Below are 21,491 nucleotides of genomic sequence, written 5' to 3'. Positions count from 1 at the left end.
CTTCAAAAGTGCTGCGTTTTGCTCACGTGTAGTTCATCTACATGGGTGTCTTTTTCAAAAGGACCCTGAAAATGTCAAAATCCCCTTGTTCTTATCAGCAGATAGAAATAAGGGGATTTTGACATTTGCAGGGCCCTTTCATCAAAGACCCCTTGTAGACGAGCTGTGCGAGAGTGAAACGCAGCTCTTTCTAAGTGCCACGGTTGGCAGCATGCTAATGAGGTGATGAATATTTATTTCAGTGTCTCATTAGTATTCTCTGATTTGGCCATTAGCATAGCCATTTCGAAGTTTTGCCCAAGTGCAGACATGGCCTGTAAGTGGTAGCTTTAAGGTATGTTTTTCTGTAATGTTAAAAAATTTGTGTTAATGCATGATCCACATTAAAACTAACTATTCAAAATCTGTAGTGATTTTAATGTAGGAATTACAGAGTTGAAAACTGCATTGATATAATGTTACACTGTAGCTATAGTTGGAGATAAAACCACATGTTGGCTCTTCAGAATATGCGGTCTAGCATTATTAATTCAAAGTTAAAATTTTGTGTAGGAATGTCTCAGATTTTATAAAGTATATCTCAATGGTTATAGTTATTCATCTGCATAAGTGTGAAAGTTCATGCACATTTGCCCTGATATGCCATTCTTCAGCTCCCTGTCTCCTTGTTCCCCCAATACCACTGTCCAAAGCTGATCCCTGCAGAGGTGCACTTAAGTTTCTTCCCAGTCAATACTTACCTAAAATGTACACAGAAAATTGTGCTGTGAGCCACTATTTTGACAAATTTAGCCCTCAAACCAATGCTCTGCCACAGTCCCACTGAAGACCAGGGCATGGAAATTAAAATTCAAACAAGCATGAAACAAAGCAATTTTTATCTCACTTTAAGCATAAACCTAAGTTCAGCTACACCTATACAGCTGCTACCAATATGTCCATATCATTTACTATGTATATATAAATATTTTATACAAACATACAAATTATAGCAGAGCTGTTAGGAAGACCTATAGTTAACATTTTCCATTTTTAGTCCATTTGCAATTGCTTTACTTTGCTAAACTTTAACTGTTCAGATTAAAACGTTCCATGCCTCTGACTCAATATTTTTGGAACTTTTCAGGGGGAAAAAAAAACAGTTTGGCTATTTCTAAGAGTGATTTTTGGGGGCAAAAAGTAGTTTTGCCAGTGTTAAAAAATAGTTCCAATAATTTCTTTCCAGAGCTCTAGTGTCTGGAAAACTTGGAGAAGCAAACTGAAATTTGGAATTCCTTGAGGTGTCCTTTTGCTGTCCCCATGAAAATCTGCTGAGAACCCAGACCACCAAAAAAGAAAATCAACCTTCTGCTGCTCATGGCATATAACTCAGTTAATGAAAATCAACAGACATTGGTTTGCTCTGCTTTGGGTTACTATCAAACCCATCTGTAGCTATATGTTTTTTGGAATGATGGTTGAAGCATGAAGGGACATAGGAATCTTTAGCACATTTGGCATGTAAACATTTCTGCTGCCAGCTACCACAGTGCCATGCAAATGCCAATAGTGGCATTGTTTATATATTTGAAAAAAAACAGCAGGCAGCATTATCTCCTGAGAATTGTACCAAACTTGTCTGACCGATTGGCTGAACAAGAAGTAGGACTGAGTGAACTTTAGGCTCTAACTTTTTACATGATTTTTTAAAGCAATTTTTTTTACATAACTCTACATTTGCAAGTTCAGGTTTCATGATCAAGAGATTGCATTGCCGTACTGGTATTTCTTTTTATAATGCAAATATTTACAATCAAACTAAATATAAAGTGAGTACCTTACATTTTGTATTCTGAGTTGTAACTGAAATCAATATATTTGAAAATGTGGAATACATCCAAAATATTTAAATACATGGTATTATATTATGAACAGTGCAGTTAATAGCAATTATTTTAAATTGCACATTTAATTACAATTAAATTTTAATCATTTGACAGCCCTAGTGATGACTGAAAAACGCACATGCTCAATAGCGCCTTTGGAAACTTGATGAAATCTCCAAACATTCTGTCTCCAGTGAACATACTTGAGCCACCAGACCTCCCTGCATACCACACTGAATATGCTACAGCCTCATAGAGCTCCATAAGAGATCAATCCCTTAGGATCCAAAGCAAAGAGCTAAAGTTCCAAACAGGAAAGATCAAACACAGTTACAGCAGGTGCCTCCCCCTCTTCTTAGAGGAAGGTGGGGTTTTTGTAAAATGAAGTGAGAGGCATGAGCTCATTTCTCCCTCTTCTGCTTGGCCTTAGACTAATGTGGCAAAAGTGTCTCTGTCCAGTTTCAATCTACCTGATGCATCATGCCATGAGAAACCAGTATGGGGTCTTGCCTCTGCACAAAGGATATTCTTCTGGGGCCCTCTGCCCCCTCGAGGACCTGTGCATATTGTTGATGAAAGCACTAAGAGGAGGCACACTAGGCCCTTATCTCATGGAACTGCAAGGGACCTTGAGAAGTCATTGAGTCCAGTTCCCTAAACTCACAGCAGGACCCACCACCCTCTCTGAGGAACTATTTTTTTTTTAATGTATTTGCCCCAGATCCTTAAGTGGCTCCTTTAGGGACTGAACTCACAACCCAGGGTTTAGGAGGCAAAACCTCAAATGACTGAGATATCCCACCCCCTGCACTAGAGCAGACCTCTGTTCCATCCACCTAGTCATACTGCCTTTCAGATTTAATGTGCCAAATCTACGTGCTTGATTGTGCTGCTTCCAACTACTACATCATACACTCTTTGGCTGTGTCTACGCTAGCCTCCTCCTTTGAAGGGGGCATGGTAATCAGCCGGATTGGAGAGTACAAATGAAGTGCTTCAATGAATATGCCACACTTCATCAGGCTAATTCTCCCAGCGGCAACTTCTAAGTATCAAACTTCAAAGTGCCAGCATGCCACGTAGCCACGGGCAATTCAAAGTGTCCATGCTACTTTGAAGTGCCTTTACTCCCCAAAAATTCTGGGAGACACAGAACTTCCAGAGCCAGGAATAGAAACCAAGAGTCCCGATGCCTAATGTGCTTCTAGGAGTCATTAGCAGGAATGGAATCCTGGATCTTTAGGCACATATCACAGAGCCGCCTGAACTAAAGGAGAAATGGTAGCAGTGTCAGGCTGTTACCCAATATGTGGACTACCCATTGAAGGGAGATGCACCACACACTTCACTTTATTGAACTCAGTGTACTATACTATGACACAGTCTTTAGTGAAGGCCTAGCCTGAGGGCAAGGAGATCATGGCAGCTACTTTGGGCCCCACACTCCAGTTGATTTCAGCATTCACTGACCAGCAGCTGGGCCCCAATGGGTCGTCTTTGCTTTAATGACATATGGCAAGGCATGACCATACTAGAACAGATAGTAAATCTCTCACAGCCTCAAAACCCTCTGTTGTAGATGCCATTTCTAGGGAAGCTGAGCTCCAACAACTCATGTGATGGAGAGTCTACTGCTGCCAGACAAAACAATGTCTGTTCAGGGCCAGAATCAATAGCTCTGGATGAGTTGCAAGGGTCTCAGAGTGGCCCACTGCAGGTCACACACTGCTAGTATCTCATTGCCCCATGGACCTCAGAGTTGGGAATTACTCCACGTGTCTTCTTCTGTTTCTTTCCTGGCACCGGCCATGAAAAGACATGCAGGGTGTGTCTACATGGGAGCCCACTATTGAAAGAGCAAAATCGAAACTCAGAAATTGATATACCATCTTTCAAAAGAACACGACCACACAGCAAAAGCAGATCACAGTTCTGACCGACTCTCTCGAAGACTCCGCCCCCTTATTTCAAAAGAGAGCATCCACATGTGTACGTGCGCTCTTTTGAAAGAAGGGAGGTGGAGATGACGTTGATGGGGTTGCATGGCTGCCAAGTCCTTCCAGGGCCCACAGCCAGCCGCCACCTTAAAGGGCTCCCCTTCACCTCCCCAGCCCTGCACGAGCCGAGGCCTGCCGAGCTGCCAGGAGCAACGCAGGACCCCAGCGCAGCAGCACCATGGCCAACGACACCCTGCTCCTCGCACTGGATGCAGACATCATCGGCGCTGCTGCCTATGCTGTCTGCATGGTTGCCGCAGCCGGTCCCCTCCTCCTTGGGAGACAGAACAGCCCCCGTGAGGACACGGAGCACACCCAGCCTGCCCCCCGGCACCTGTGGAGCCAACCCAGCAGCATGGACTGGTGGGAGCGACTGGTTCTGGGGCAATGGGATGATGTCACCTGGGCTCCGGAACTTTCGCATGAGCCGGGACACCTTCCAGGAGCTGTGTCACTGTCTGGCACCTGCATTGAGGCATCCGGACACCACCATGCAGCCTGCTCTGCCCCTCGAGAAGCGAGTCGCCATTGCGGTGTGGAAACTGGCCACCCCAGACTCCTACCGCTCAGTGGGTCACCAGTTCAGGGTGGGCAAGGCCACTGTCGGAGCAGTGCTCATGGAGGTAAGCCAGGCCCGGGGAACACTCCCACCATGGAAAGGGGGAAGGGGGCCCATGGACACAGGGACCCCTCGGGGGTCGCCGGCCAGGGAGGGCTGAGGGGGGGGTTGCTGGTTGTGGGGGCAGGAGAAGGTCGCCAGCTGGGAACACCCTGCCACACCCTCACAAGAGTGCATGGCCTCCCTCCCTGCAGGTCGTCCGTGCCCTGAACGCCATGCTTCTGCACCGGGTTGTCTGCGGCAGGGATCTGGACTCCATCGTCGAGGGCTTCCCTTTGTTGGGGTTCCTGAACTGCTTTGGTGCCCTGGATGGGACACACATCCCCATCCGCACCCCACCACACAGTGCCAGCCACTATATCAACCAAAAGGGCTACCACTCGGTGGTCCTCCAGGCCCTGGTAGACCACAAAGGCCGGTTCACGGACATCAACGTGGGTTGGTCAGGGCAAACCCACGATGCCAGGGTCTTCCGCAATTCTGGCCTGTGCCAGCATATGGAGGCCGGCACCTTCATCCCCCAGTGGGAAATGCCAGTTTGGGGACACCACCATGCCACTATGCATAGTTGCAGATGCGGCATACCCCCTACTCCCACGGCTGATGCGGCCCTATACTGGCCACCTCGACCCCAGCAGGGAGGCCTTCAATGCCCACCTCAACCAGGCCTGGCATGTGGTAAAGCGGGCCTTTGGGAGCCTCAAGGGGTGGTGGCGGTGCCTTCTTGCCCACCTCAAGGTGGGGATACGCAATGTCCCACAAGCGGTGGGCACCTGCTGCATCCTCCACAACGTTGTGGAGGCCAAGGGGGATGCCTACATCCAGAGGTGGGCAGCTGAGGCCACCATGGGGTTCGAGCAGCCGGCTGCTGTTGCCAGCTGCCAGGCGAACCGTGAGGATGTCCGGATCTGGGAGGCCCTTCGTGCAAGTCGCCCCGGGGTTGCACTGAGCATCTCGATACCCACACCTCCCCCTTCTCCCCACACATCCACCCCCCACCATATGCACCACCACCACGCCATGCCTCCCGCCATGGGACCACGGGTAGTGGTGCACAACATAAACCTTTATCAATAATAAACTGTAAAAAACTGGTGTAAAAGTTCAACTATGTACAATGTGTGTGGGGGGGTATAGGGCAGAGGCTAGAACTAGGAGAGGGGGCAGGGGTCCTGAACTCAGAAGGGGGTGGGGAGGGGGCTAGAACTGGGAGGGTCACTCGGGCAAGGGGGTTGTGGGCCAAGAGTCACGCTGGCCCCAAGATCCCCTTCCCCCCTGGGAGCAGGTGCCACAGTGGGGCCAGGATGGGGCAGGGAGCACCGGAAGACACAGGCGTGGTGGGACGGCAGGGAGGGCATCTGTATGAGGTGGGGTGAAGGACTCTGGCGGGGGTGTGGGGTGGGCAGGGGACCCTGGGTGGGACATTTCTGGGGGAGCCCTGGAGGGGGTCAGGGGATTGGGCAGCTGGGGGCGGGGTGTGGAGGGCCAGGAGCCAGGCCACATTGCCCACGTGCTCCTGTAAAGTCCCACGAATGGCGTCCAGGCGGGACATGAGCCTGTCCCAGGCCTCCCTCCACAACGCCAGGTCAGACTCCTCCAGCCAGAGCCGGCGCTCCATAAGCACCGCCTGGCAGAGGTTGGTGGGGTCATCCACCGGGTGACGCTGTGACCTCCGGCTGCACACCTGGCATAACGATGCTGCTGAGGGTGCCCGGCCTCTGTCCAATAACTCCGGGGGGCTCTCAGGGACCACTGATGCCGATGGAATGTGTGGGCCCTCACTTGCTGCACCTGTAAGGGTGATGGATAGCATGTCAGTCTCCAAGCAGGACTGTCCCCATTCCCCCGGGACCCTGTCCCCCTAGGGCCCTACCTCCCCTGACCCTCCCAGGGCTTGGTTATGGTGGACATGACACCCCTGTGGCATCAAGTGCACACAGGCTTCCCCCCTGGGTGGAACCATCCCCAGGTGTGGGCTGGCCTGCAGGCGTCCCACTGGGCAACTGGATGCCTGGAACTGTCCACAGGTCTGGGTGCTGGGTGGCGCTGGCAGGTGCAGAGGGCATCTTCCGGGGTGTGGCCGGCCGGGGTGTGTGGCCCTGGGCCTCCAGACCTGTGCCCAGGCCCCTGTCAGGGGTGACACCCCTGCCCTGCCCGCAGGCATGCTGGTCCCGCTGTGCACTTACTGGGGGGACCTCAAAGATCTCCGGGGACACCCGGCTCCCTGTGGCCCAGCTGGATGACTGTGAGGGGACGTCGACGATGAGGTCACCCTCCTCGCTGGACCAATCCTGGGTGGTGTCCGCCCCCTGGCTTGGGCTGGCTGGTCTTGGCTCCTGCAGCTCCTCCAGCTCAGGCTGGTCTGCCGAGCTGTCCAGGACTGCTTTTGGTGGGGAGCTTTCCTGGGGCCCCAGGATGTTATGGAGCTCCCTATAGTAAGGGGAGGTGGAGGGGCCCACTCCTGAGCGCCCGGCCTCGTCCCGGACCCAGGCATAGCCCTGCTGGAGATCTTTAACTTTGTTCCGGACTTGCGCCGGGGTCCACTCTGGGTGACTTTGGCTGGTCAGTCCCTGGGCAAGGCGGGCGAAGGCAGTGGCGTTCCTCCACTTTACCCCCATCTCCCGGAGGATCTCCTCTTCCCTCCAGAGGCTCAGGAGGTCTCTCAGTTCATGGTCCAACCAGGAGGGGGACCTTTTCTTTTTTTTGGGGACAGACCCCTGGGAGCTCTGAGGGGGGACCCTGGTGCTCAGGAGATTGCCAGGCACTGATCACGTGCCTCTCTGTGTTGTCGGGTGCAGCTGAGAGGGCGTGCTGCCTGGAGCTCGTGCTTTCGCAGCTTGGCTGCTCTCAGCTTCCTGCCATGTGGTTTCTGGGTCCGTGCAGCTTTAAGAGCAGCCAGACGTGCAGGTCATAGAGCTCCGCTTGGTGGGGCAGGGCATCTCCACGCTCGGACTGGGCACCGTCATGGAGGACTCCTCTTTCGATAAAGCAGGCCGTGGCGTGTCTACACGTGCCTTCTTTCGATGTTGTTTTTCAATGGGAGGCACTTTTCCCATGCGGGCTCGGGGTCCAGCTTTCAATGTGTGGGCTGCACTCCTTCGATTTCACATTGAAAGAGTGCACGGTATGTGTTGACGCTCACTTCACTCTTTCGAAAGAGGGCCAGTCTTTTCGAAATACTGTGCATGTGTAGACACACATGCAGAGACCCAATTGCTGGAGTGATCTTTTTTAGCACCAGGGGTAAGAGAGAGTGCCTGGAGTCCTGAGAAGCAGAAGCAGTGGGATAATGCAGAATGAGTCTCCCTAACTGAAGCCAGGCGCTTCTGATTGAGGCTGAAGTATTCAGTGCTGAGTTGGACTGACCGGGCTCTGTGGGAGCGCAAAGTGCTGACTCCAAGAGGAGGAACCTAAGGCAAGATGTTAGTGCAGAAGGGAACGCGGACCACAAGTCCCACTGGAAACAAGTTTTGTAAGCCAATAAATTCTTCAGGTGCTTTTTCTCTCAAATAATCTTTATTGCAAGTGGCCCCACTGAACTCTGTTGGGTTAGATGTGTAAGAATTTGCACATGTATAACCTGTGCTTTTACATAATGGGTGTGATTGCATAAACTACCCACGTCTTGAGACTTGTGTCCCTAAATGAGTTAGATACCTTAAAAACCTTATCATCCAAGCCTGGTTTTACTTATATCAGTGTAAATAAGGTATTACTCTGGAAAATGAATAGATTCACACTCATCATAGAAATGCCATGAGCTTCCCAAAAGTATTCAAGATAAATTCATTTTTTTTTGTGCTTCTGATTTGGGACTGCTGCCCCAACTGTTCCTTTTTACTGGCAGCTGACATAACCAGAGATCCTTGGGGCAGGGGAGGAATGGGAGTACAGAAACTCAAATCCCTGTGTGAGAAGAGTATCTGTGTTCAGCCCTTCCTGAAGAAGTAGACAGGGATGAAATCGTCAGCCACAAGAACTTAGCAGGCTCCAAAATTGCTAGCAACAACTCTGCTAATAGATAACAGAATGATGTGGTAGGGGGCTGAAGAATGACCACCCTGACTTTCAACAGTGTCCAATGCCAGATACTTCAGAGGGAATGAACAGTGCAAACAGTCACTGAGTGACCAATCTCCTGTCATCTACTCAGCTTCTGGTAAACCTATGACACAGACACACAGAGCACGGGGGAAGTATGAAAATCTTAGCTACTAGGGATGATGGAGCAAGCCTCCATGACAGTAATAAATTGTTGACCCAGATTCAACAATTCAACTATTTGTGATCCATTAGGTCCCCTTCTGCATTTTCTTCTTCACAGTCATTTCTCATTTTGTATATGTTCAAGTGGTTATTCCTTCGTAAATGTAGTACTTTACATTTGTCCTCCTTGAATTTCATCCTATTTATTTCCAGTTTGTCAAGATTATTTTTGAATTCTAACTCTATTTTCCAAAGTGCTTCCCCAGCTTGGTATCACCTACAAGTATTATTTTGTACCCTCTATGCCATTTTCCAAATCAGTTAGGAAGATACTGAATGGAATCCAACTCAGGACAGCTGCCCTTGGGATCCCATTCAATGTGCCTTTGCAGCTTGGCTGTGAACCACTGATGAATACTCTCTGAGCACAGCTTTTTCTACCCATTGTGCACTCACTTTCTAGTAGGTTCATCTAGGTAGAATTTTCCCAATTTGCTTATGAGAAGATCATGTGAGACTACATCAAAACACCTACACAAACTGAGATAAGTAACAGCCACTTCTACACCAATGTGAAGCTGGGATAAGAAATTAGAATCAGAAAGTTAGAATACGAAATTGTTACATTTCCACTTCAGTGTTTGAAACACACATTAAGTGTATAAAACCTTATGATTGCCAAAAGGAAAAAGTATCTATAATTTACTCCAGTTGTAGAGTATAATATGTTCCATTTGCTCATTCACAAAGGGCTTCAGTTTGGATCAGGAAATAAATGAGAGAATTGTCTTTCTAGAGTATGTAGTCTGGATTGTGATCAGTTATTTCTGTTCTCTGTACAGTAATGAAAAAAATCATCTACAGTCTCAACAATACCTCCAAATACAAAGGGAATTTAACAAGGCTCTCAGTTTGCTCCCAAGAGGATAGGATAAAAAACGTGATGAGGAAAGGAGGAAGTCAAAACATAATTCCATTGTATATATACACTTAGTGTTAAACGAGCGTGGAAGTCCCTAGCTATTTTCACTCTAAATTAAAAACACAAGAAAATTACAAAATACAAGCTAGTGTAAATGTCTTATGTAAATGTTGAATTTATTACTTTTAAATTATTTGAAACATTGTATTCATATTTCTGTGGAAGAATTCTTGTATTTTCATTTTTTAAAAGTCAGTTTCAGAACTACATGACAAATTAAGCAGACTTTTTGCTAAGCTAAACTCTTTACTGAAAACACTCAGAGGTTGTGATTTTTAAAATTCTTAATAAATACCACCTAGTGGCAAACATTTTTACAAAACAGCATGAAACTACAGGTAGGTTTCTCAGACTACCTTCAAGCATCTAACTAAAATACATGATTTTTAAACATGCTGGAAACAGCTATTCTCAAAGATGTCAATAAGAATTTCAGGGTGCTCAGCACTTTTAATAGGCAGGTCATGCATGCGGACAGCTATTTTAATTTATTATTCCTTGTAACAGCTCTCAGATAGTTCTTTCCGTATAACTAGCATGAATAAGGTAACAGACACAGAGAGGTCAAGGATCGCACTAAAGGGCACACACAAAAAGATACCGGCAGAGCTGTGTATCAGACTCCCCTTAATTAATAAGGCCATACAGCCTCCTCAATAAAATAATAAAGTAGCCTTCAAGATTACTCACCAATTGCTCCATGCCACCATTAATATTTTGTGAGAGTAAAAACTTTATTCACAAGTAGACACAAAGAATAAGTCAGTCCTGAAAGCCGGAAAATAGTCCAAATATAGCACATTTGCTTTGAACAATTACCTTTAACGTCATACTGCAGTTGTATATTAGCTACCAAATTTGGCACTATGACGTACCATTTCCTATATCATAGTTATGTTATAAATACAAAAATAAAACTTTTAAATTATTATTTTATTAAGGCAAACTATGCAACATGCTTCTCTAGAGTGGGGAAAAAAACAGAAATCCTACAATAATATATTTTCAGGAAAGCCAACATACTGTCATATCAATGCTGTGCTCTTTTCCCTGCTTTCAAACAGAATACTTAAATGTTTAAAAATGTTATAACCCACAATAATCTGTTCCAGGCACCAACAAAAAGGAAGAAAAAAATACAGAAGTCAAGATGTCGCCTGGAAGCACTTTATGGCAAACATTATAAAGATAACACAGAGCAGAAAAGCCCTAGTTCAATCCATTATAAATACCCCATTCTTCTTAAAATCACAAAAATGTATTTATGCTTAAGAACTCTTACATGCTTTTTCCTTAAAAGACTTCATTTAAGTACAATTTGGCAGGATTTTTGGAACAAGAAAAGAAGAATTTTGTACAATATTGATGTTTTAAAGTCACCCTAGTTTTGATCTATTTGGTATAAAAACAAAAGCAGAGAGTTTGGAAGATGACCACATCCGTGTTCATTAATTATAATTTGGTTTCTGACTTTGTCCCAAAAATACTCCAGGAGCCATATTCAGCTTTAACGCTGTATCATCATGAAGACAATTAAATCCTCTTGGAAAAAGTGGGATTATTTTCTGCGGTTTACTCGTGGATATATATTGTAATGCTTAAGAGAAGGAAACAAGGAGCAATCTTATCAAGGGTAAAAATCTAGACCTAAGGCAACATTAAGGCTACAAAATCAAACACCTGAAAATTAGGCAATTTCCAATACTACCATTCATCCAATTACATCAACACAAGCAAATTGTAAGTCTGGTTGAAACTGGAATTTACCTTCCATGGGAAATTTTGACATCTAAAAATTTCATTTTGTCACAAATCAGAACAAAAAGCTAAAATTCCAAAAAGTCTCCCCAATGATACATTTATTTTCTTTCAGAATATCAAAGCTTGATTTTGACTTAATTGTTTCATCTTAAGATAATAATCAAAATGAAGAAGCTGAAATACAGTACAGGGTGTGTGTCTGGAACTTATTTGGTCAAATCAGGATTTTTACTGAAAACGGTTCCAACAGAATTTTTTCAACCAGATTCCACAAACTGTACATCAAAGGTAGGATCAGAAAAAGTACCCACGGAATCTAGGCTACTAACACCTATAGAACGTCAGCAGGAATTCTCACCCTAAGTACCTAAATATTGCAAGGTTCCAATAATTTTAACTACTACTAAAGTAGTAGTAGGCATCCTTCAGTCTGCATAGACTATGGATCGTGCCCTTTATAGTTTCAATTACTACTGACTTTAAAAGAAGTAGCATTACATTCATATGCATGGCTTTGTATGTTTCATGGTATACAGTAACAAGCCTGCTGACAGTGGAGAAGGGCAAAAAGGGCAGTTCCACAGTGCCTGGAATGTTTAAGGGGCCTGGAGCTCTGGGCCTCTATGAAATGCTGTGGCAGCGCTGCTCTGGCTGTGCATGGCGGTGAGGTATGGGATGGAGGGACACATCAGTTCAGGCAGTGCTGAGGGGGACTGCTGCAGGACCCACCTCTTCTGCTTTTGGCCCAGCTTTTTCTACTCTTTACCCGGCCTAAGGTGCAGAGCCAGGCCTCTCTCCCACCTTGCCCTAGGGCCCACAGTGGCTGTCAGTGCCACTGCATGGTAATATCAAAACAACATGCTAGCTTCCATTGTAAAATGGAAGGAAGACTAGAAAATGTTACAGATACACAATATAACCAAGAACTTTTAATTTTCGTAATTTCCTAATTTCCATGCTTTGTACTGCAGCCATACCAATATAATAGCAGTTGTTCTTTGTATTTAATTTCCTGTATTGTTCTAGTGGAGAAAAACAAAAAGTGACAAGGTAAGTTTCATTCCCTTCCTGCGCCTTGCAGAGTTCATATACAATTGATAGGATGCAAAGATGGGCCTCAGTTCAACAAGTGACATTGTATGCCTGAACTGATGGGCCTACAAACAGCCTCCCTGGAGTCAACAGCGAGCTATGCAAGTATAACAATCTGCTTTGTTTGCTGTCAGTTGCAGAACTGAGGCCCACAAGTCCTCCCAATCCCTAACTGAATATTCCGATTCTCCTCGTGAGTTATCTCCATGTTCTCTACAACAACAAAATGCTCTTGTGAGCTTTCCCAAGAACTCAGGCCAAAAGTTGATTGAATTTTTAACTCAAAGACGTAAAAGACTCCCTTGAACCAACCTGATGTGCATTTTGATAAGTGGATTTAGTCTAATGTCAACATCTAAATTGCATTTAATGAAAATTTGATTTGGCTGTGATATTTCAGTTTACTAATTTTCAGTTCTATAAACTTGGCAGAAATCAATTTATCAAATGTTTGCATTTAGGGTGTTTATTTTTGCACAGTGAATTCATTTTGCATTTCTCCCTGAATTTTAACACTGCAACAAAATCATGTGTATGCTACAAAGTTTTGGGGAACTCATGAGCTCTGTTTTCATAGCTTGTTATGTCTGCTATATATGAGGTGAAGCAGTAATGCTGGAAATCTTAATTCTTCTACATACACTAACACTGAGCCTACCCAAAATACTGCTCTGAGGGCTCAAAAATTAATTGTGAATAAAACATACATTTAAGCAAAACATATATACAAAAAGTATTATTCCCTGGTGTGAAGCATATTGGGTATCTGGTGAATTAAAGTTTCTATCAACAGTTCCACCCACTGTAAAGTTTCCTTTACATGAAGGAGTAAATAAACCATACACAGAAGTTTTAATTCAATCTTTATTATAATTATTAAAATCAGCATTTCTGTGGTCATGGCAGAAAGATGATGTATGCACAATTTGTCTTGAATCCTTGGCAAGGACTAACTTGCCAGACCATGCATGACTAGAGTTGTGATCTCAAGGATAAAAGACTAGCAAGAGACTTCATGAGCAGAATAAACATATACATGCAATCCTAAGGGTGCAGAGACCACTGACAAGGGAGAGTGAAGTCTCTGCTCTACAGCCTTGGCTGAGCACCAGCTGGCTTTTAGTTCACACCGTAAAGCAGCGTTTCCTAAACTGTTCCACAGAGCGCCCGTGTTCTGTGAACAACTCACAGGTGTGCCATGATCATCTGGTCCATATTTCTGATATCATAAACTGATGATATATATTCTCTGTTATTAAAACAGACAGTGTTACGTCTTCACTGCTATGACACTGATTAAATAACACTAAAACCCAGAATTATGCGCAGGTTGCGTCCCTGGGCAACTACGCATAAGTCAAATTTTGTGTAAGTCGCAACAGGGGAGAGACAAAGAGGTGGTGGGGCACCCTGCCACATTTGGGTCCCCCAGGCCGAGGCTGCCTGGGGCAAAGGGGCTCAGCAGGCACAGAAAAGATGGTTGTGGCTCCATGCACCTGCCAGTTGGTGTAGGGGCGCTGCTCATGGTGCTCACCCTGCTGCTCTCACCGCCACAAAAAAGAGGGACTCAATGTCTCCTGTAGTAATGAGTTCAGCTTTATTTTTTACAGACTGGCTCCATTTCTCTGTCCAGTCACAGCCATTACTTCTTCGAACTCTAGCATGGTACTGGAGAGTACACAGGCAACAGTGTGCATGACTGAGTCATTTTTCGTGGTCTACTCTAGCCTCTGCTTCCTCAAAAATGCATGATATACCAGAACTGATTTAAACCTAATTTTTTTGGGTATATCATGTAAATTTGTTGTTTATGATTTACCTGGATTGACTTCTGGGGTAAAGGTAAAAGCAAGTAGGTAACAAACTAAAACATATTCCAAAGCAGGTAATAAGACGCAGATGGTTGCAGGGTTGCAAACAATGATTCCTCGAGCATATTGCTGGTAGTCTATTGGGGGATGGCTGGTAACATACTGTTGACACCACTTCTTTCCAGTTGATAAATCACATGCAATGTATTTTAGAATAAACTCTTCTGGGCTAACATTTTAGCTTCCAACTCAACAGTTTCTAAGATCCAAAGTCTCTTAAAATGCACAGTGAGTTTCTCCAGACAGCCTGTAAAGTTTTTGACAGAGCCCCACATGACTCTCAGACAAATTGGTCTTTGATTAAATGGAGTCTAGATGAAATTATGCTACGTTGGGAGAAAGATTATAATATAAAACTGGGGGGGGAGTTGTCTACTGGGTGCTAAAGGGGTCAGCTCTGGATCCACTCCTAGTCAATATTTTCATTAATGACTTAGAATGAAGAGTAGATTTATAAAATCTGTGGATGACATCACAGTGGGAGGAGTTGCAAGCACTTTGGAGGTCAGGATTAGCATTCAAAATAAATTTGCCAAATTCAAGAATTGGTCTGCAAACAGGAAGGTGAAATTCAATCAACCCACAGCCAATATGCTACATTTAGGAAGGAAAAATTAAATTCCCATCTTCAACATGGGGAATAACCAATCAGTAACAATATTTCTAAAAAGGAGATAGAGAGTACAGTGGATCACAAACCAATCTGAATCAACAATGTAACGCAGTTGCAAAAAAGGCTAATAATGTTTTGTGGAGTATTAACAGGATTGTCATAGACAAGACTCAGGAGGTAGCTACCCAACACAGCTGTGGTGAGGTCTCAGCTGGTATACTATGACCACTTCTGGGCACTAAAGCAAAGATGCAGACAAACTGAAGAGAGCCCTTCCCAACCAAAAAAAGCAACAAAAATAAACTGTTTAGAAAATCTGATCTATGGCAAAAGATTTTTAAAACTGGACATGAAGAAAAAAATCCAGCTACTGAAGGAAATATATATGTTAAGGACTACTATAAAGGGGAGTGTGATCAATCATTCTCCATGTCCACTGAAGGCAAGAGGAGGAGGAATGGAATTACTCTACAGCAAAGGAGACTTAAGTTAAATCTTAGATTTTTTTCTACCTATAAAGTTATTTAAGCTCTGGAATTATCTTCCAAGGTAGGTTGTGGATCCCCCTACATTGGATGTTTCTAAGAGCAAATGGGACAGACAACTGTCAGGTTGACTTAGTCCTGCCTCAGCACAGGGGGCTGAACTTGATTACATCTTGACGACCCTCGTAACCCTACATTTCTATGATTCTACATCAACTTACGGAAACCTCTCCTGCTTTCACGCTGCCTAAAGAGACTCTGAGGGGATACACTCAAGTCAACAGAAGGCAAATAGCAGAAATGGAATGCAAGCCTACAGAACAGGTTTGGAGAACCTTTTCTGTGTCAGAGACCCACAGAAAAATCAGTCAGAGGTCACACAAAAGTGATAGACAAAAAGAAAAAATAGCTCACTGACATCACCTCTGACTGAGAAGCAGCAAAGAAGATGCTCACCTCACCTCCAGCTAGAGAAACATTTGCAATACAAAAATGGTTCACTGCTTTTCTAACTATTTGATTTCATGCTACCAAATTCCGCACTTACTTACCCCTATGAAACTACATTGAATTAAACATTGTGGCAAAGGTAGAACCAAAGGAAGACTTCTGCCCATGAGGCACACACACGTACTCTCTACGTTTGGCGCATTAAAAACGTACACTAAAAGAATATTAAGACTCCAATCGAGTACGCAAAAAAAAAACCAGCAAAGGCAGAATTAAGGATGCCTGTGCAAACTTAGGTTGCTTCTATACTCGCCCTCTCCCGTTGGAGGTGGCTAGGTAATGAGGCAATTTGAAGCAGGCTAATGAGGCACTGCTGAGCATATTCAGTGCCTCATTAGCATAATGGTGGCCATGCAAATTTTGTAGTGAAGACTTTGAATTGCAGATTGACAGTGTAGATGCAGGCAGCTTCAAAATAAGCACTCCACTTCAACATTCCCTTACTCTGATCTAGTTTTATGGGAGTACGAGAATGTGGAAGGGAAGTGCTTACTTGGAAGCTGCCCGCATCTACGCTATCAATCTGCAATTCCAAATCCAACAGCAGGGAGCGAGTGTAGAAGCAGCCTGTGTTCAGCATTCTGTATTTTGATGAAGCTTTATTTCTACAATTAAATGCTACTTTTCCACGGGACACCTTCCTCATTCAGTGCACAGAATGCACTATGCTCACTTAATGTATCCAAATGCATTTTCTTCTATCATTGTTCAATTTGTGAATCCAGGATTTATTGAGGAATACTGATCAAGCCCTGCTCTGAAGAAAGAAAATGTTCATTTCTTCATAAGTGTTTCCATGGCACTCGCAAACCCATTTCCTCCCATTTTACAGACTGGGAACTATGGCCACAGAGATTAAATTCTACATCTCTAGTAATCTGAGTGTCGTGTTTGAGACATCTGGAACCTCATCTTTCCAGAACAGTTAGAATTATGTGGCATTTTTCATATTCAAATTACAGCTTCCATTGATTTCAAGCTACAGCTGTAAGCACAGAATTTCTGCAAATCCTACCCAATGGTCTCACATTAGGAACCCGGGCGGGGCGGGGGGAGAGTGGAAGGAACACACAAGTGACACCTCTGTTAAGTTTAGTTTAAGTGACTTGTTCAGCATTACCCAAGACTTCAGGGCAGAGGCCGACCCAGAATCTAATTCTCCAAAGCAGCATTCAACTGCCTAAACCATAAGACAATGTTTCAGAGGAGCAGCCTTGTTAGTTTGTTTCAGCAAAAACGAGGTGTCCTGCTGCAGCTTAAAGACTAAGGAATTTATTTGGGCATAAGGTTTTGCAGGCTGAAGCCCACTTCGACAGATGCATGAAGTGGTAGCTTCAGTTTGGCATGGAAGTATACATGCACACAAAGATTGGAGTGTTACATTACTATGCAGAGGACCTGTGCTAATAAGGCTAATTCAATCAAAATGGATGTGGCCCACTCCCACCAGCTGATAAGGTGAGAAATAGTGTGTGTAGTGAGCTAGCCATTCCCAGTCCCTATTCAGACCCAATCTGATGGTGTCAAATTTGCATATGACCATGTTTACACTACAGGTGCCATAGCACCATGGCTAGGATGATGTAGTTACACCAGAGTAACCTTAGAGTGTTGATGCAGCATACATCAATGGAAGGGGTTTTCCCATCACTGTAGGAATTCTACCTCGTCAAGAGACTGTAGTTAGGTCCACGCATTCTTCTATCGACCAAGCTATGTCTACTTTGGGTTTAGTCTGACTTACCTATGGTTCTTTTCATAACACCGAGTGCTTGTAGCTGTGTTGACCTACAGTTTAAGTGCAAAACACGCTTAAGTGTATTCTCAAAACTACAATTAAACTGAAATGTTTTCCCCTTTTTTTTCCTCCCCCTTTCTCCCCACACTCATTATTTGATCCAAAAAGGGACGCAAGGTAATAGAATTCTAGTGGAATCCCTAGTGCTTTAGGCAGAAGAAAATATAAACCATGGATGATTATACTGTGCAGTCATGAGTCTGCTTTGTACGCTCAGGAAATTCTCACAAGTTTTCTTAATGAAAAAGTTGCTAAAAAAAGATTTGCTGTAAATATCTTCTGAACCATGACAAAGTACCTTATAAAATATAACCATTCATAAACAGTCAAGCCTCTGGAATTAAAACACTGACACTTTCTATTAAAAGGTGCTTAGTCACAGTTCACTAAATACTTACAACGAATCACTTATTCTGTAATTTCATTGACTTTACTGCAGTTAGCAAAACTCAAGAAAATTTCCTGCGTGTGTGAATGACTTGTGCATGTTAACCACAGTTCACAAAGTCAATTTTTATGGGGCACAAGCATTTTCACATAACACTATTAGGTCCTCATCACCAACAGTCAGCTATGGACAGTCGTAGTCTAAACTCTGAAAGATGTCAGTTTAGTGCTATTGTTTTAAGTTTCCAAACAACGGGGAAAAGCATTAATTCGCTCAGAGTTTCACAAAAATATTCAGACATAAATTTTCAGGGTCCTCCATTATTTTTTGTTCAACCAAACTCTCATTCAATTCAATAAGAGTTTCAAACAGTAGGGGCTGAATACCTCTTTGCTTTTATCAAAGTACTTCAATAGCCCTTTACCTCTGCATAATCTGAGAAAAAATATACAGGACTTGACCCATGGACTTTTACGGCTATTTTGCCACATGAATATAGATTTGTTTTTTAATTTAAAGTTTCCTGATAAATCTGGAGTCTGAAAACTATATGCACCAACACTATGTATATTCTTTTCGCTTTTAAGGTAAATTAGATACTTACAAAAATAAACAGATCTCTGTCAAAATGGTGGCTTACTATTATCAAAACACAGGGGAGCTCCCACACTCAGCTCCACCAATATATTTTTCTACATGCTCCTCTTTAACAGAGGTTTCTAGCTGGGTGAAATATGGTGGTTTTGTGAGGTAGGAATGTCTATCCACTAAGGATTAAACTGAAACCACGAAATTTATTTATATTGCAATTTAAATCTGATTTGAACCCAACTCTCCACATGTGAAAGTCCTCTGCCTTGAATCCTTTCAGCACAGTTTATACTTTTTTGGAAAGTATTTGAAAAGAGTGGAAATTGTTACAGATACGAGGAGGAAAGTCACAGATCCTAATATTTAGTGTTTGTCAACCTTGCAACCTATATTCTCAAAGCAAAGTTCAAATTCATTTGAGAGTTGGACAAAAAGTTATAGATGGTATTAACTGCAAAATATTCCATCAGTGCACAATTCCATTATAGCAATATGCATACACTGTTTAAAAACAGGTTACTAGTCTTGGAGACAGTCGAAATAAAAATATTAGCACATTTTGATTATTTGTATAAGGAATACTAGAGTTGGACCTGATCAACAAACACAGAATTCTAGTGACGATTTTGATGAAGAACCTAAAGAGATACATAAAAAATCCTGAAAAAAAATCTTTGTAAAATATCTGCTATTATTAATTTGCATAGTGCCAACACTCCCAGCAGTTTCACGGAAGCGCCAGATATCACGGTTATTTTGGCAACTTTGTCAGTTCTACTTCTGATTACCACAACTGCTCCTTTTAATTCCTCTGGTGTGCCTGGGGCATTTTGAAGTCCCAAAAATATGAATTATCCATGCACATCAAGAAGAGCCCATGTAAACTACATCAAAAGAGTTGAGGATAATAGACAACTGAGGCTGGCCAGGGGCTCTGAAAAGGATTCTACTGTATTGTTTGCCTGTATCAACAGTTTCCGAGTCACAATCCTGTGGAAGACTTACTGATAGACCAGGGATGCACAAACTGGGGGCACGCCCTCTTGAGGGGGCATAAAATTTCAAAAGGAGAGGCACAGAGCAAGAGTCCATCCCCCCATGGCCTCAGCTACCTCCTCCACAGCCTCCTCCTCTGCCATCACCAAGGGAGGACTGCAAGTCACCTCTGGGAGACAGACACTCACTTCTGAGGCTTTTTGAATTATATTAGACAGGTTGGGAGGGGCCCTGATAATTTCAGGGATTAAAAGTGGGACCCAACGTAAAACGTTTGCTCACCCCTGTGATACGCCATGTATGGAGATCTTGTAAGAAAGAAAAAGGTGGACCTCTGATGTATACGTACTAAAACTGAGAAAAGGGGGAAACATACCATGAAAGTTCACACAGTTTTACTAGGGACATTCTCCAACATTTTTGATTCAGGGTGAAAACAAAAATTATTTATCAAATTGCGTATTTTCAATGTATAAAGGTGAGTTCAGCTCTGGAAGGTGATTGAAAAGACCTTCTGATATCCCACTCCTGAGTTGATTATGAAGTTAATAATCTTGATATGAATATTCAATTTCACTTCCCCAGCAGACTCTATGTCATCAAAAGTGGTGGATCCCAGAAACAAATGTCTCTTGACCATCTGTAATAAGCATCAACTCCATTTCTTTTGCACAGAAAGTACCCGCAAAATGTCCATATTTCATGCATTCTTTGGATCCTGTGCCTATGACTAGACAAACATCATTTTCCATTTGTTTTATTTATTTTTTAAGTTTTGTTTTCATCTTTGACGCTGAACCAGACTGTTAATTTACTCAACTAACTCCTTTTCTATTATTGTGAATGTATGGGACTTTTATTAGTATCTCAGGCCTGGTCTACACTGGGAATCAAAGTCAATTCCAGATGCACAATTCTAGCCATGTTGTTAACGTAGCTGGAATAGACCTATCAGGATCGGCTTTGTTCCCTGATGTAGATCCGGGATCTTTAGGCTTGCAACGACGTCCCTTACTCTATGCGTCAGCGTGGAGTACCATGATCAATGGCCAAGCCCAAAGAGATCAATTTTGCTGCATCTTCAAACACGTGGCAAAAATGATCCCAGGAAGATTGATTGCAGCACGCCAACACCCCCGTAAGTATAGACATACCCTAAGAAAGTATGATTAATTTCATATAATTCTTTCTATTATATTTGAAAGCACCAAGACTTTACAAATAACTGTTCTGATTGGGAATGCATTCTTTTGTACTTGTGCTTTACCTTCACTAGAGACACTAAACATGCAAACTGATTTCTTAAAATTTTGATTTTTTGTATATAGGAAACTTTACAACAACCTTGGTAACACATTAAAAGTCTAAATAACATATTATAAATGCCAAAGCAATATTGCTTTGAATGAAAATATTTTATGCCATTCAAAAGGGTATTAAAATAAAAATACAGTTTTAGCCCCCTAATATTGCAAATATTTTGACATAAGCTTATCTTGAGACTACGTCCTAATAAAGTATTAATGGAAGTTAAGATACATGCTTACTTGATTATTTGCATCGGCATAAATATTACTTTTCACTCATCAGAAATGTGGGGAGAATCATGACTGACCAGAAGGCCATCACAAGCCCTATGCGCAACTTATGTTCTGCTAGAACTTCCTTTTGAGGATACAAGTAGTGGATAGTCCTTAGGTAGGTCCGATTGACAAAG

The 21,491-nt window shown here is 43.4% G+C and overlaps 1 protein-coding gene across 6 annotated transcripts in view; it reads right to left on the bottom strand.

Moving 5' to 3' along the window:
• Window positions 1-21,491, bottom strand: part of SUPT3H (SPT3 homolog, SAGA and STAGA complex component) — a 485,878-nt gene that overhangs the window by 241,500 nt on the left and 222,887 nt on the right. The gene's annotated exons all lie outside the window — the stretch shown is intronic.

This window comes from Carettochelys insculpta, chromosome 3 (assembly GCF_033958435.1).
Source record: "Carettochelys insculpta isolate YL-2023 chromosome 3, ASM3395843v1, whole genome shotgun sequence".
In the NCBI taxonomy this organism is placed as follows: domain Eukaryota; kingdom Metazoa; phylum Chordata; order Testudines; family Carettochelyidae; genus Carettochelys; species Carettochelys insculpta.
The sequence above is the reverse complement of the archived record's forward strand: the minus strand, read 5'-3'. Positions and strand labels throughout refer to the sequence as shown.